At 36.8% G+C, this 12,481-nt stretch overlaps 1 long non-coding RNA gene across 1 annotated transcript; it reads left to right on the top strand.

Annotated features, from left to right (window-relative positions):
* The first annotated feature begins 10,089 nt into the window (after positions 1-10,089).
* On the top strand, positions 10,090-11,729 carry LOC111375084. Its single transcript, XR_002699253.1, has 4 exons — positions 10,090-10,509; positions 10,728-10,789; positions 11,244-11,334; positions 11,420-11,729. It is a non-coding gene; the product is annotated as an uncharacterized LOC111375084 (long non-coding RNA).
* Positions 11,730-12,481: the final 752 nt, after the last annotated feature.

Raw genomic sequence — 12,481 nt, forward strand, 5'->3', positions numbered from 1 at the left:
CAGAGGACAGAAATTAGCAGCATCTTTTGGAGTAAATTAGTGGCAGCCAACATATATTAATTGTATACATGGAAATTGACGGCGGCAGGAGTTTAAGAATTTGGAAGCTGAATTGGCAGCCTGGAAATTGAATTAAATCACCTGCAGCTGTGGGGAATTAATTGGGGATAATATTATACACATAAAAAGACTGCTGGGGGTGATTAGTGGGCGGCAAATTATATCCTTTCTTGGGGATTATATATATACAGAAAAGAAGTTGATTGCTGGAGAAAATCAGAGAACATTTACACGCAGACAGAGAAGAAACGGCAGCGACACGAGACGGTGGAAGACATTACGTGCAATTGGAATAAATCACGTTTCATCAATTTATGGTGATTTCGTTCCACTTGTATTTATTTAATTCCAGCATTATGCTAGGCTAGATCTTTTCATGCTAGGAAAACGATGAACCTTGTTATATGGATTTTTAATCTCTAGTTTTATATTTTTGACATTAAAACATGCGTTTGGAATTTGAATGATTTATATGCACTTATTTTCTCCACAACTATTGTGCACGTAATTTGTGTGAGTTTGATGACTTGTTCTTGCATTCGAGAGAAGTGGAATAGGTTCGACAGGGTATAAATCATTGTAGGGTCCGATAGGGGATAGAGATATACCGCTATGCCTTGCGTGAATCTCTAAGTGTTCACAAAACCACATGCATTTTTATATACGCACTTGTCATAAAAATATAGGCCGGTGGTATGTAAAAATAGGTTCGATACATCGCGAGAGAGAGTGTTGGATAGGTTTAGGAACATTGATTCTTCAAAATTCAACCTTGTCGTCAAATTGTAAAACTAAGTTTAAAAAGGATTATTTCATGAGGATTCGCGATCCTAGTACATTCGTCATTTATTGAATTCATAAACTTGCATTCAAAACATCACATTGCATTTTAGTCTATTTAATTCACATACATTTGCGTCCATAATTTAGAGTAGGTTTAATTACATTGCAAAAATCACATTTGACATTCTTGTTTCGGTTAAGGTCGGGATAAGTAAAATTGAACCAATCAATCTCTGTGAGACGATATTCGGACTCAATTGATCCACTTTATTACTTGTTAACGAACCATACACTTGCAGTCATTTAAATCGAAAGAAAATATTTCGCGAACAAGTTTTTGGCGCCGTTGCCGGGGATTGAGTTTTAGTTTGATTTTATTTATCTTGGCACTAATTCGGACTTTTACTTGTAATTTTTGTATTGTTATTTTCGTTCTATTTTAGTTTTTTTTTTTCTTTCTTCTTTTTCAGGGTATATAAAGATCAAAAAGACCAAAAACAGCAAGTGTAAATGGCTAACGAGCAAAATAATCGGATAATTCGAGCTAACGAAGAGGAAGTTGTAGACGAGGGAAATATGCTTCTTGGGGATTTCATGGCCCCACAAATCATCCAGAGTCAATCTAGCATTGTGTACCCACCGTTTGGATAGCCTAATTTCCAACTGAAGACCAACGTCATATATTTCTTTCAAAATGGACATCAGTTTTATGGCAAAGCCGAGGAAAATCCACATACACACATATCTCAATTTTTGGATATGTGTCAACATTTCAAATACCAAAGGATTTCGGACAACACTATTAGGCTAAGGCTGTTTCCACATACGTTACGAGACAGAGCACTTGAATGGTTGGATTCACTTCCAGTTGCAAGTATCACTACATGGAACGAGTTGGCACACAAATTCTGCACAAAGTTTTCCTCACCAGTCAAGATAGCGAAGCTGAGACATGACATATCAGTATTCAATCAAAGAGAAACCGAATCATTTGACGAAGTTTGGAACAGATTTAAAAACATGCTCTGGAAGTACCCTCAACATGGGTTTAACAAAAAGACTCAAATCCGATTCTTCTATACAGGGTTACTTCCATATTACAAGAGCATGGTGGATTCAGTATCGGATGGCGCAATATCTACACGAACAGTTGATAGGGCATTGGAATTATTTGAAGGAATGGCTATCACATCAGCCATGTGGCCTTCTGAGAGGGCGTTTCCGAGGAAAAATTTGGGTGTCTATGAGGTAGATACTTATTCAGATATATCTGCAAAGATCGACTCTCTGTATCACAAGGTGGAAAGCATATCACAAGCGAAGAAGAGCAATTGTGAGGAATGTGGAGTTGAGCATAAAACGTCAGAATGTTCAATACTCATGCAAGGAATTGAGCAAGCAGACTATGCACAGTGGGGAGAACACCAACAGAACAGTCAATATGGAGAAACTTTCAATTCCAGTTGGAAGACGCATCCTAACTTCTCTTGGAGCAACCAGAATCAAAATAGACCACAGAGACAATTTCAACAGCAAGAGAAGACATTTCAGTTGGAAGAAATGTTTGCGAAGTTCATGAGAAAGTCGAAGCTACATTTCAGAATCAAAATGCTGCCATCAAAAATTTGGAAACTCAGATGGGGCAGTTAGCCATAGATTGACTGGCAAAACGCCAGGTAACTTACCAAGTAACACAGAAATCAACCTCAAAGAGTAAGCCAATACCATTACAAGAAGTGAGATTCAATTACCAGAAATCAGTGTGGAGAAATCAAATGCAGACAGAGAGACAGTACCTCCTTCTGATGAGGAGAATGAGGAGTAGGCAATGAAATATCCTACCGGGGTAGACAACTGTTTCCAGATAGAGGAGCTTGACATAGGAATTCCCTACAATTTTGAGTTGAAGAAACCATCAAATGTTCATGAGGTCGGTATGGTACACCCTCAATCCACTCACATTGACACCAAGGAGGGTGAGGTATACATTGTGGACGTCCAAACGGACAAAGAAGAGGAAATTACCGTGCAATCCATCGACTTCGTTTGCTCAAACATTGAATTTGTGATTAAACCTTATGAAGAAATTAAAGTGTATATTGTCGAGTTCAAAACGGGTGATTATGGAAAGTCATACTATTTGGAGAAGGACATGGTTGAATTTTGGACGAAAGCTGCAATATGGAAGGAGGACGAATTGAGCAAGCTAAGCAGGACCTCCAAAGCCATATTCAAAGTTCCATGAAACGCTTGTGCAAAAGTCGAGCTATCGACTATAAAATAGCGCTGGTTGGGAGGCAACCCAACGTTTCTATCCTTTCAATTACTTCGTTTTGCAATAGTCTAGGAAATTTTCATTTTTTTAAGCATTATCAATAGTTTTAGGTCATCGATCATACATCCCTATCACATGGAGTCTAGGCATAGTCCACACGAGTCCCAATGCACTAAGCACGAGTCATGAGCTTGAAGTCCTATTTTAGTCAGTCATGGGTCAAATTAAACAAAGAGCATGTTTAGAGCTAAGTTTCGTTGGTGATTCACATTCCTTTTTGATATGAACTCTATATTGAGACATAATTTATGCATCTTGCACACCAACAATGTACACATGCACCTTGAAGCAAGTTTGGGGGATTTGTGTACTACGTAAATTATTTCCTACCTCAGTTGCATTTGTTTGCACTATGTGGACTAATATGCATACTTTGCACTTCTGCAGATGCCTTCAAAAAGAACGTCACAGCTCCACCACCAAGAGACAGTACTGCGGGTCCCAGTTTCATTAGCAACCTCCATTTTGATCAGGGGAGTACCAGTACTCCATCTTGTGCTTTAGTTTGTTATTGTCCTTCAATTATGCATTTTTAAACTTCTATTCACACATTGAGGACAATGTTCTATATAAGTTTGGGGGGTGGTGCATAATTGAGGCATTCATTTTGGGACTAAAATGCGCATAGTATTATTTTATTTGAAAACTATTTAAGATTTATAGTTAAATTTCAGAATTATTGCATTAGAAGTTTTTTTGTTATTGTTCTTGTTTCAAGATTCTGTTTCTATAATTAACTCAATTTATGACCATCCTCTGAATCACTTAAATAAGATTTTCTGACTTATTTGGTTGTTGAAATAAAATTTGATTGTTTTCTATTTTTGGCATTTGGCATTCTGTTTTAAGGCCCTGTTTGATCTTGGGATTTCGCAAGCCATAGGATTAAAGAAGAGGAAAGTGATAAAAATAATATAGTACTATTACAAGTCTCATAGTGCGGGTTGTTTCTACCATATTGAATCTTTTTCATTGAATCTTCAATCACAAATGTTGGATTACTCCCGAGTGTGATACCCTTATGGATCTAAGTTCATCCCCTCTATGATTTATTTATGTCCGTCATGGACTATAATTCATTCATATCCCTTTTGGACAACAATTTGAAAATATTAAAGGTACATATTTGAGTATAGGCTTCGCCTTAAAACTATTCGCCGATAGTGGCGTAAGTTCACGAAAGGTTGCGAGCTCATGATAGTATTATGAACAATGGTCAGAATTCCTGTCATCGATCTCCGTAAATTTAATTGATAATAGCGAGCTAGTCTATATATAGAGAAAAGGAAATGGGTCATAGGGCTACCAGACCAGGCCTAAGCCTAAGCTCAAGACAAGGTTACTTGATTCATTCGATCCAATCCAAATAACATAATTAATCGATGCCTAGTCAACCAATGTGGGCCCCTTTTGACACGTGCATGCCATGTAATTTTTGAGAATGACAATAGATTCTACAGCGAAAATAATGAATCCTCCGTTGAAATAAATAAACTGTGTATTAAGAGTGGTAAAAGACTAAGATAAAACCCAAAAGTTCAATGAGGATAGAAGATCAAGAAAGGGGTTATATCATAAACCTGCAGGATTGGGATTTTTAAATGAGGTAAGGCAAAATCGACATGGCATTTTATAGAAAAAATCTCTTGCAATTCTTGTTTTTATGAATATCAATCCAGTCAACATAGTGTTGCCACTCTGGGTCATAAATAAACACACTAACCAATAACATAAGAATCAGGCTAATCTCTTCTTCTTCTTCTTCTTCTTCTTTTGGGTAAAGTCCAAAATCAGAGCTCTTAATACTCGAGCGAGCCATTAAATCCGTCAAATCGAAGCTCAAGCAAGAGATTCCAAAATTGGTGTTCTAAAAATTGAACCAATCTTTCTAGGGCATGTTAAATGATATAATCTCACACCAGTTAGATATATAAAAACACTGACCAACATTAGAGGATTCGAACTACTCTGCTGTTGACCTCTTACGTTGGGAATCCAAGAACTAATAGCAAGGAAATGCATCAAAGCTGAAAAAACAAGTCAAATAAGTATGAAAAGAAAGCAAGGGACGGAGGGTGATCAAGTAGGAGGAATCAGTAATTTCTAACAGAGAAAAATTGCTTGCATTAAGATGAATAAAAACCTAATTTTGAACCGCCATTCAAGAAATATAATCATTAATCCGAGTGGAACATTCTGGTCTATCTAATATACTGCTTTCCACATTTACAAATAATTGCTTCTCCGTCCAGGTGTACATCTCCTTGGCCTCTGTACAAGCAACTACTTCAAGTTGGCACTTCGTTAGTGGACAAAGTGGGATGATTCTTGTTTTTCACTTGATTGAAATAGTCACCATTTCTGGTTTCTGTCTTGGTCCTGGTTTCTTGAACAGACAGATCATGATCGCATAGTCGTCTGCCTTCTTGTTCATTGGAAGAAATTTCAGGTTCTTGTTTTTCATGTGATTGCATATTCTCAAAGTGGGCATGTCCAAAAACTGTCTCGGCATACATCTCATTGGCCTCTGTACAAGCAACTACTTCAACTTGGCTACCTCCTGAACACAAAAGCATTTCATTAGTGGAACATTTTTAGTTTTCTGTAGAAATCTTGTTTTACACTGGATTGCCAAAAAAAAAAAAGGGAGGTTACCATTTCTATTTTCTGTTCAGACTTGGCTTCTTGAATGGAAAAACCATGATTCCATAGTTGTCTCCCCTCTTGTTCATCACAGAAAAGGCTGGGATCGTCTTTTACATTTGGTTGCAAATTCTCAGAGTGAGCAAGTCCTGATCCAGTCTCAGTATGGGCTTCATGAACAGACAAGTTATGATTGGATAATTGTCTAAGCTCTTTTTCATCAGACGAAATTACAGGGTCTTATTTTTCATATGATTGCATTTTACCAGAGAGAGCACGTCCGGATCTTGTCTCTGTATGGGCCTCTGGAAAATTCATGATTAGATAATCGTCTAAGCTCATGTTCATCAAATGAAATGTCAAGGCCTTGTTTTTCATGTGATTGCATATTCTCGGAGAGAGTACGTCTCGATCCTATCTCAGTATGTGCTTCTTGAACCAAAAACTCATGATTGAATAATCGTCTAAGCTCTTGTTCGTCAGATGAAATGTCAGGGTCTTGTTTTTCACATGATTCCATATTCTCAGAGTGAGCATGTCCCAATCCTGTCTCTATATGAGCTTCTAGAACAGACAAATCATGATTGGAAAATCGTCTATGCTCTTGTTCATCAGATGAACTGTTGGGGTCTTTTTTTTATGTGATTGAGAATTATCCAAGTCACGAAGTACGGTTCCTGTTTCAGTGTGGCTTCTTGAACAGACTGCATGGTTGAAAATTCTTCCTCAAGAGTTCCCATTTCTTCGGGATCATATGCTTCAGAAGTTGAAGCATCATTTGGTCTTGATGCACGCAAATTATTTCTTAATGCTACAAGATAGAGCATGTTTGGTGTTACATTTCTCTTACTTTAAAACAAAGCCAAACATTTAAACGAGGATGGAAAAATCTAAAAAATAGAATCCTCACCATCTTCTTGATACATGGTATTCTATATTACACCCCACTCATTTATAGTCAAAGTCAAGGAACGATTTAGTCAAAGTCAAGAAATGATTTAGTCAAAGTCAAATAAGGACTTCAGCTGAATAAATGATTTTCGTGGGACTTAAATTACAATTACAAATACTTGGTGACTTGACTTGCAATTATTCAAAAGTTATCCATTAAACTTTGTACATATCTATCCATTTTCTCATTTGGAGGGAAAACAAAAAGAAGAGAACGAAACCATAGAGAAAAAGGAACTGAGAAGAGAAAAATAAGGAAGAGGTAGGTTCCAATTTTTCAAGCCTAGGTTCTCAATTTCTTAAATTTTTCCTTTGACTGAGAGTGGGGAGTATAAGAACATTGAATTATCTTTTAGGGTTTATGAAAATCTTGCTTAAACTCGAAGTTTAGCAAGAAGTGTTATTAACATGTATTTGAGGTTTTAAATAATAATTTAGTAAACAATTGAAAATTTGTGTTGAAGAAAGTAAAATTTTGAAAGGGGTTTATGAGATAAAGACATATTCTTTGATTTTCTTGTGATTTTGTGGTGTTAAACACTTATTTTTCTCGTGATTTTGTGGTGTTAAAGCAATTTTAAGTTATTTTCGAGAAATTGGACACAGTTGTTGTTTTCGAAATTCTACCCAAAAAGCGCTGTTTTTGGGAAAAACTTTGGAGACAGTTTTCTATACACAGAAATTGGTGCTAGATTTCAATATTCTAGAAATATAGTGCTGTTTTTGGTAATCTTTTGATTTTCTTGGATTTTTTTAGTATGAAACCCAAATTAAGTGTTAAATATTGGGGATTAGGTGTGAAAATAATTTATATAAAGTAATATATGTTGTTAGTGACCCTAATTGGGATTATGAGATTGTAAATACAATATATCAAGTTCTTATTAGAAAAGTATTGTTTCTAATGGTAGGGAAATTGTTGAAGGCACCTTAGTGAAAAGATGTGGTTTATTGGGACGAGTACGAGACGTCATACTTGGTATTTGAATGTGAGGACGTGACAAGAAGATTGAAGTTGTGATTGATCTTCAACTTGGTGTGCGAAAAAATTTATATATTTTCAAACATTGATAAAGTACTTATACTATTATATTGCGTGCAATTATGAGAATTATTTGTTCAACTACATGACTAATAAGGAAAGGTTCTTTCACTATGATAACTATGGAATTAAAGATTGTATACGAATTAATTGTGAACTAGAATGTGAGATATGGGATATTGAGATCGACCAGAAAAACACCTGTGATTATATACTTCTTCTAATTCATAGAAGGGTATTGGTCGTGTTCTATCCTACTCCTACTCGAAGTGGTCTTGACCGAGTACATATAGTTCATAGAGATTCTATAATTGATTATCAGATGTCTTTGAAACTCGCTTTCGTTTACGGAGAGGGCTGAAGACCCGTGGCGAAAGTGCTTAGACCAATGGGTGGATTAGAGATTTTAGTCAAAATGTACGTTTTTGGTGGATTACATGTGATGATTATATGGATTTGAGTTGATAATTATATCATGACTATGAGATGATATTTTACAGCGTTTTGGAGATGCCTCAAATCTTGACTATTATTATATGTTGTTGTAGTGTGAACTGTTAAATGATGTCAACTTGATTTTCGATAAAACGTATAAATGAAAAAATATAATTATTTTCGAACTTCTCCACTCGCTGAGCTATGAACTCATATATTTTTAATGATTCTTTCTACATGTAGCAACTGGTTCTTAATAGCTTGAGGAGCCCGATATTTCAAAGTTAGAGCCACACGAAATATTGAGTTATACGATTCATTTTGGTAGAGCACGAAGTAATTAATTTGGGCCTATTGCATTATATTTTCATAAGCATTTGATTTTTGCCCATATTTTGTATTAACTTAGTCAGTCTTAGTAATGGATCTGACATCTAGTCAGCATCTATCATCGGTACATGTCACGTTTCGAGCTCACTAGCATGATTTGGGACGGGTTGTGTCATTCTGATACAAAGGCTTCTTCAGCCATATGGATCCTGGAAACACCATGAGGTTAATTTTGCTCAAACTTTGTCTCTCATCTTACTCCAGAGGTTCTAAGCCAAAACCCTTTGTCCATGTCTCCACTACGCTGGGAATGGCAAATACAGCTAGCTTCTCGACCCTCAAAGACTTTAACATCTAAAGTTGAAATTGAACTGAAATTACTTATATGCATACCATAGCAGTAGACCCAGAAACGCTATAAAACTCACTCAGAAAGAACTTGTGCACAAAAGTTAAATGTGTAAGAGCAATGCTAGAAAAACAGGGTTTCAATGCAGGTTTTAAATCCAGGGCACAGTTGTCAGCAGGGCATTGGACACTTGGAAAAAAAGACAGAAAATCACCCAATCAGAAGCCGCCACACTGCACCTGGATTTAAAACCTGTTGCAAAAGCCTGTCAGACTAGTTTAACTCAATGTGTAAAGACGGAAAATTTAAGAAAAAAGATTCCAAGCGATAGAGAAAATCATGAAACATCACTCTAGGGTACTTTAATACAACTAAGAAACACTCCAAATTACAGAGATCTAAGATACACGATTATCTAAGAAACCCAGTATACAAGAGAGATTTTCCATATAAAAAAATCTCCATACTTATGCCCCTGAAGAAGATAAACTTCTTGCCATCATATTAGATATCTGTTTCAGTCAGGCAACCCCAAGTTTCCTTTTTTGAATTCCAGAAACATTTGCAATTTACTTCGTTCCAGTTCAGTCGAGTTTTTAGTTACTATTTTATTCCCATGAAAGTTGTTGCAAAAATATAGACCACCAACAGACTATACATCCCCCATAATTTGTTTAGACACAAGCGCGCGTGCACACGACATAAAAATTAGTAAACAATCATAGTGGAGAATGAATACTTCTCACGCGTTGCATGATGAATGCTGATGATCCAAATAGATAAATTAAGGAAAGGACCATTCTACAAGTACATAGGGGGCTACATAAGGGTGTCCATAATGGACACCCGGCAGCCCCTTATTGGAGGGGGCGCCCGGCCCATCGACACCCCCTCCAATAGGGGGCCGCCGGGTGTCCATTATGGACACCCTTATGTCGCCCCCTATGTTCAACAAGATTTATCCTTAAGGAAAAGGACCATTCTACAAGTACATAGGGGGCTACATAAGGGTGTCCATTATGGACACCCTTATGTCGCCCCCTATGTTCAACAAGATTTATCCTTAAGGAAAAGGACCATTCTACAAGTACATAGGGGGCTACATAATGGACACCCGGCTACATAATGTAAAAGGACCATAAGGATGTCCATAATGGACACCCGGCAGCCCCCTATTGGAGGGGGCGCCTGGCCCACCGGCACCCTTGTACAATTTTGGGTTACAGTCTTCTTGACGGTAATTCAAAATTTGGACACTGTAGCGCGGGAATGACAGGGGGAAAAATTGCAGGGAAAAGATGAGAACAACCACGTTGAACCTGGCCCATTTCCCATTTCCCTAATACGTTGAACCCACAAGGGAAAAAAGACAAAGTGACCTTCTTCTTCTTCCCAAATCGAACGGCGATTTGCAACTTCTTCACCAAATCGATCAGCGCTTAGCAACCCGGAAAATCGGTTGGCTCCTTACCCCTAAAAAGACGACCGACAACTGGCTCGTTACAACTAAAAAGACGACCGGCGTCCGACACTTTACCCTCAAAAACCGGCAGCGAAAGGCAGGTTTCTTTCACCTCTGAGGTAATGGCTTCGACGAATTGCTCCTTATTTGTGGTTTGTTGCAGTGTTCTGGATTGACATTGAGATTCCCCTCTTGTTGCTCGCTGTATATTGCTTCATTTATTTGTTGATTTGTGCAACAATTATTTAGTTTTAGTCTTGGAATTCCTACATATTTCAACGAAATTCCAATATCAGGAAACCTTTGTGCTGAAACCATTTTTGTGACAAATTTTCAGGATTATACTTGGTTACGAAGAACCTGCATCGTGGGAAGAGGTTGAAGGAATGACCGACAAAGGTAATTTCCATGATTTTCTGAATTTTGTAGTTTGTGACTTTAAGGAATCTGATATGATGAAACTTGTGTATAAAATTGGAATTTCTAGTTTTTGAATGTAAGGAATCTGATGTGTTTTGCTTACTTTGGAGGAAAAGAACCTCCCGTATGACCTCCTGAAGCTCGTTGACTTCGCTAACAAACCAGAATGGTATTTATTGTGGTTAATTGTTGCATGAAGATATTGTCAACATTGTGATGCTAATTATAGAACGCGTCTTAATATAAAAGCTTATGTCTTTCTAAAATGTTTCTCTACCAATAGATCCATGTCATTCTTCTCTTTATTATTGAACTATGCTACTTTCTAAATACATCAAATGCATTGGTGAGTTTAAGTATATTCTCAACGTTGTTAATTACGCATTCATTTTTGTGATTTTTGTATTGTTAATTACGCATTCATTTCATGTAGTGTGTTGAGGAAAGTCATGCAGTTACACATCCCTTTACATTGAGGAATGTGGCTCCTCCGTCGTCAACACATATGGCTATCAGTTTTCAAGGTTATTTTACGGTGTCATGTATATGCTTATCATTGCATTCATTCCTTCCCGTTTGTGTTGATGATGTTTTTTTTTTTTTTGTTAGGTACCGCAGTACCGCACTACTATCCACATGTAGCTTATCAAGCTGGAATGGACTTCGTCTTATTTGACGCGTCACAACAATCTGCCACAGATGATGATGTTTAGATGTAGTTTTTTTTTCCCCCTTTTCGGATGGTTCCTTCATTTTGCATTTCTCTCAAATGTAGTTGCTTCATTTTGATGACATTGCAGATTTCACCTTCAACTTGAGGTTCTCATTTTGTTAAATTGCCATCTAAGTGTACCTTACTTTCTTCACTGTCATAATGAATTGTATGATGTATGAATGTAATTCCAATTGGTAGAGCAGTTCTACAATTCTATTCCAATTTGTATTGCTCATTTCTTAATATTTTTCTAAGGATTCCATTAGGATCCATATTGGCTATTCATATATATATCATTTATCACATGATTTAGAAGAAAACTTTTGCAGCCTTGTGATTGATTGAGTTCCAGCCATAATGTTGGCCTAAATTAAAATTCTCATCTTTGCAACCGAGAAGCTTGGTACCAACTCCAGATTGAACTGGCAAGTGTTGGCAACCGAGAAGCTTGGTACCAAGTTCCAGCCATAATGCTTGCCCAATGAAATCTAGAACCTTTAGAGTAAATGAATTGAAAATGAACTCAACAACTGAACTGTATGAAAAAGCAAAAAAGGAGGAAAATATAAGTAACTGCTTCTGCATTTCTTCAAAGATCCTTACATAAAGATAATCTACTACAAGAAGTGAACTACTAGAATGAGACTGAAATGCTTCAAACATAGAGTACAAAAAAATATATATCCGGTCACAAAAAATGGAGTATAATTCTATTCCACACAGATGTAACATACCAACTAAGATAAACATAAAAAAGGACAATTTTTCTGGCCGAAGGATGATTAATATTGAAGATCAGTAAGAGCACTGCAGAAGCCAATTTCATTCCTAGCCATTTATTTCTTTTTCCTCCATCACTCTTTTGATCTGCACTTGCTCCTTTGCTACTTGCACTGGGATTCCCTTTAAGTAAAATCATGAAAAATAATTTAAAAAAAATAGATCTTAAAAAATAT

Source organism: Olea europaea, unplaced genomic scaffold (assembly GCF_002742605.1).
Source record: "Olea europaea var. sylvestris unplaced genomic scaffold, O_europaea_v1 scaffold1334, whole genome shotgun sequence".
NCBI lineage: Eukaryota > Viridiplantae > Streptophyta > Magnoliopsida > Lamiales > Oleaceae > Olea > Olea europaea.